The 5000-nt window shown below is 54.3% G+C and overlaps 1 pseudogene; it reads left to right on the top strand.

The window, feature by feature from the left end:
• The window catches only part of LOC143350920 (large subunit ribosomal RNA), a 3121-nt pseudogene extending 2844 nt beyond the window's left edge, over positions 1-277 (top strand).
• The last annotated feature ends 4723 nt before the right edge of the window (positions 278-5000 follow it).

Genomic DNA, 5000 nt, shown 5'->3' with positions numbered 1-5000 from the left:
CACTCAGCTCAGAACTGGCACGGACTAGGGGAATCCGACTGTCTAATTAAAACAAAGCATTGCGATGGCCCCCAAGGGTGTTGACGCAATGTGATTTCTGCCCAGTGCTCTGAATGTCAACGTGAAGAAATTCAAAAAAGCGCGGGTAAACGGCGGGAGTAACTATGACTCTCTTAAGGTAGCCAAATGCCTCGTCATCTAATTAGTGACGCGCATGAATGGATTAACGAGATTCCCACTGTCCCTATCTACTGGCGTCTAGAAGCCGTCCGGGCGTATAGCTTGCTATACGGCACCAGGATCGCATGTGCCAACCCCTCCTCCACGCGGTGGACGCTGCAAACGGCATTTATGCCGGCCAACGGGGCTCTGGTTTCGGCAGGGGCGGTGCAGGGGCACACCGTATGGGAGTAGCGACCCCACCTACCCGAGCAAGACGTGATCCGTCATTCGTTCTGTGCAAAACAGAGATGTCAGGAAGGAGTGGTGTCAGGAAAGCAAAGAGAGATGGGGAAGCATTATGACTAGCGTATACTTAACACCTGGGGGCTTCGGCCCCCATTTCACGTTAAGGCTTATTGGAGAAGGCGTATATTGTACAAAAAAGGGGCTATATGCCCCTTTTTCACTTTAAGGAACTTTTCGAAGTTCCTACTCGAACACCTAGAGCTTCTCCAAGAAAGACCTAACTCATACCAGGGGGCTTTAAGCCCCCTTTTTGCTTTAATGCTTTTCCGAGGAGGCGATCCTGACACCAGAAATCAAAAAGGGGGCTATATGCCCCCTTTTCACGTTGAGCAAATAATAAGATCAGAAAGAGACACGAAACGACGTCTGTATGCGTCCCCAAAAGCAATACGCCGCTGGGAAAAGCAATACGCCGCTGGGCTTGGCAGAACCCAGCACACCAAAACATCTGGTGGCAGACGTCGTAACGCCAGACGAATGACGGAAGGAGGCCACCGTATAAGTAGCTGAGCTGCTCCCTACTGCCTGAAGGTGTCGGCTGGGAAACCACGCTAGTATCCTAGGTAGGGAGACGGGCCTCGAAACGTGGATCGCTCCCCTGGCCATTAGAAGACTCCGCCTAGACCAGCTCAACTCCGAGCTGTAAACCGGTGGTGTACGGCTCTGTCAGACTCGGAGTCCTTGCCATACGGACGCTGCATATAGGAAGGATATGCAGCGTATGACGAAAACACTGAAAGGTACGCCAACGACGAAAGACAACATGTATTTATACATGTAAGACCGTCGTCGCGCTGCTGACAGCAGCTCCCGTCGTTGGCGATGGCAAAAGGACGCTGAAGCGTCAAGAGCATAGTTGATGATGGCATAGTGAGTTCTACTAGTCGTGCTAAGGACGAGTCCCACGTTTTGGAGCTAATGCTACAGGGACATGATGCCCGAGGTCATGTCCTAGTTACGCAGCGGGTTCCCTGCAAAACAGGGAACAGAAACCGGGCGTAGCGAAGCAGAGGGAACATCTGCTTGAGGTTTGTTCCCCACGTGTTTGCCGTGCGTGGCGACCTGTGTCGGCGGAAAGGAGGATCCTGGGATCTGAGGGCCCTCTCTCCTGCGGGAGTGTAGCTGCCCAACACGTACCTTTGGCCTCTGCTTCGTCTAGACAGGCGGCTAGGCGAGAAAAGCAGCCCTGTGCCTAGTCAATCGGCTCGGAACACCACTCGTGGGTTCTATTGGGCGAGGAAGTGAACCTAGGAGTCCGGGGAAAGCCCGGTCGGCCTTTGTTCGCGGACTATATCCCGGGTGCAAGTCCTAACCCAGGCGGAGCCGGGTTCCAATTGAGGGTCCATGGAGGCCGGGACACACGCCGGGACGAAACAGTTTCCTATAAGTATGGATCCTAAAATTAAACTGACGCCAATAGACGCCTCGGTACCCCGCAAGGGGGAAAAGGGAGTAAAGGAGGCTACCGTCGTTGCCCCCGGCAGGACGACGGCAGCGAGTAAAAAGGCTGGGGTGGTCTCACCACCTCAGAAAAAGGCGAAGGAGGTTGAAGTTGGGAAGGGCGCTAAAACGCCCCCCAGCACCAGACCCCCGACGCTACGAAGCAAGGCTACAACATCGAAGCCTGCAGGAACGATATCCCCTGCGCCGACAAAGGATATCAAGAAGGACGGATCGGGGACACCACCCCGTACAACTCCACCGAGGAAGCCAGAGGCCAAAAAGCCAAAGGCAACCTCAGAAGGCAACGCCACGTCCCCGGACGGAGGAAAGGGCCAGAAAGTCGACGACGACGGTTGGATAACCGTCGTCAAAAAGGAGCAGCCGCAGAGGGCAGAAAAAGCCCGGAAAAGCGGCGAGAAATTGCCAGGAAAGGTGTCGGCGGAGGCGACACCTGGACCTTCGAACAGGCCTCTCGACAAAATCGGTGGGGAGGCCTCGAAACTGTTCAAGGGTATCCGGACCAGCTGTCTTGGAAAAGAATCCAGGCTCAGCAAGGAAACCGGAGCCTTGATCGTTGGCAACGCGGCAGCTCTCTACGAGCTAGTCCAGGAGGTTCTCGTGCAGAACTCTTTCCTAAAAGGACAGCTCGCGGCGATCCGGCAAGAGGTGAGAGCCTCCCAGAGGATCGCAGAGAGGGTTGCCCCGACGGTTTCGCAGACGACGGGTTCCCGTCCGACTGTGAAACCCGCACCAGTTCGTGCGGCAACAACCTACGCGCAAGCGGTAAAGGTTGACGCCAATCGAGTTTCCCCAGAGGCGGTTAAACCACCACGACACGTGGTGCGTATTTTCCCGCCGAAAGGGAAAGGACAGAACAGCGACGTTACCAAACAAACTGTTCTGTCCCTGGTCAAGCCGGCGAAGGCCAAGATCCGCGTGAGGTCTGTCCGACGCATCCACTCCGGTGGCATAGCCGTCGAAACCGAGCGCAAGGAGGATCTAAAGGCCTTCGTCAACTGCGCGAAGCTGAAAGAAGTAGGGCTTTCAGCTACTCTACCGACCTTGAGGAACCCTACACTTATAGTGTACGACGTTCCTAAGGCGATGAGGAAAGAGGAGGTTTCTTCCAGTATTTGGAAGCAAAACCTCAGCGATATGACCCAGGGGGATGTGTCGTCCAGCCTGAAGGTCCGGTTTGCAACCGGCCCGAAGGAAAAGGACACTGCCAACTGGGTCATGGAAGTCAGTCCGCAGGTTCGCCAGCGGCTGAAGAGCTCGGGCAGAGTGTACCTAGGGTGGTCGTCATGCAGAGTGCAGGACTACGTCTCGGTGACACGCTGCTTTAAGTGTCAAATGTTTGGCCACATGGCCAAACATTGCAAAGCAAAAAACGAGGTTTGCGGTCACTGCTCCGAAGAAGGGCATACCATTGCCTCTTGTACGGCGAAGAGTAAGTCCCCAACTTGCTCCAACTGTAAAGCAAGAGGTAATCAGCACAACCATAAGTCGCGAGACAAAAACTGCCCTGCCTATAAGGCAGCTTTAGATCTAGCAGTATCTCGTACGAATTATGGATAGACACGACCCGGAGAATCCTCTAAGGCAATTGCGCATCGCGCAGCATAATATGCGGCGTGCGTTAATTGTTCATGGTGAGGTGAGCGAGCTAATGCACGCAAAGGAGATCGACGTGTTGCTCATGCAGGAACCTTACCAATTTCAGGGACAGATTCCAGGCTTTGGGCTCACGGCGAAGGTGATCGCCGAGAATGAACGGGCTATGGCCGCAATAGTGGTCAGAAACCCGGACATCTCGGTGGTAAAAATCACACAGCTGTGTGATACTCACACCTCCTGCGTTTGCATTAGCGGACCCTTCGGTAGTTTCTACCTCGTTAGCCAGTACTTTCAATGCTCGGAAGACATTGAACCAAGTCTGGCACGCTTGGAGAGGACACTCGATGCTCTCCAACACCGTCGAGTCGTGATAGCCGCGGACGTCAATGCCAAATCCCACCTTTGGGGGGGAGAAAGCGTTCGACCGGACACGCGAGGCGAGAAACTCGAAGAGTTTATCGCATTACACGACTTGACGATTTTGAACGAGGCTGGAAGTATTCCTACATACTCCAGCCCTGCCGGTGAGTCATGGATCGATGTCACATTATCGACTCCAGACATGGCGACAATTGTGCGAAACTGGACGGTTCACGAGGATTGGACCTCCAGTGACCACCGACTCATTGATTTTGTCTTACAGTTCACGGACGTGAATGAGAATCGAAGCCCACAGCCTCGATTCCGCACGTTGCATGCGAACTGGGAGCGATTTGATCAAGTTCTTCTTGAGGGCGCGAGGCAATTACCCCTCGGCACTGGTTGCCGCAGGGAAGTCGAACACCTAGCACAAGAGGTCGAGAAATCGATCATCGATGCGTGCAATGCCTCAATGCGCCCCAAGAAGTGGCATTCGAGGTCCGTCCCATGGTGGACGGAAAATTTGACGAGAATGAAAGCGCGAGTCTATCGACTTAGACGAGCCTTTCAGCGCGAGAGGAACTCGGAGGAGAGAGCGGCAAAGCAGGCTGAGTATCGAACATCTAGACTCGCCTACACAGCCGCAGTGCGCGCTGCGAAAGCACAAAGCTGGCAGAACTTTGTGACGGAGCAGGGGAATAAAGAGCCATGGGGACTTGTTTACAAGATCGCCCAAAAGAAACTCTGTGTTGAGACTGCGGTCTCAAACATTCGAACGCCGGAAGGATATACGACTGACTGGGAATCGACTGCCTCGCAGCTCCTACAGGCGCTAATCCCGGACGACTCGTCCACGGATGAAACGCCGGAGCAAGCAAACACCAGAGCTGATGCTGCAACCGATCCGCCGACTGAAGACTGTCCAGTCTTCACGAGGAATGAGCTCGGAGCTGCAGTATCGCGCTTAAAGCGAGGCAAATGCCCTGGGCTGGACCGTATAGAGGCCGAGGTAGTTAAATGTGCTTATGGATCCATCCATAGTGCTCTACTTCGACTCTACAACGGGTGTCTAGCGCACGGGGTCTTCCCCGTTAGGTGGAAAATCGGCTCGA

Source organism: Colletes latitarsis, unplaced genomic scaffold (assembly GCF_051014445.1).
Source record: "Colletes latitarsis isolate SP2378_abdomen unplaced genomic scaffold, iyColLati1 scaffold0045, whole genome shotgun sequence".
NCBI classification, from domain to species: Eukaryota; Metazoa; Arthropoda; class Insecta; order Hymenoptera; family Colletidae; genus Colletes; species Colletes latitarsis.
Note: the sequence above shows the minus strand (reverse complement) of the source record. Positions and strands in the feature narration are given on the sequence as shown.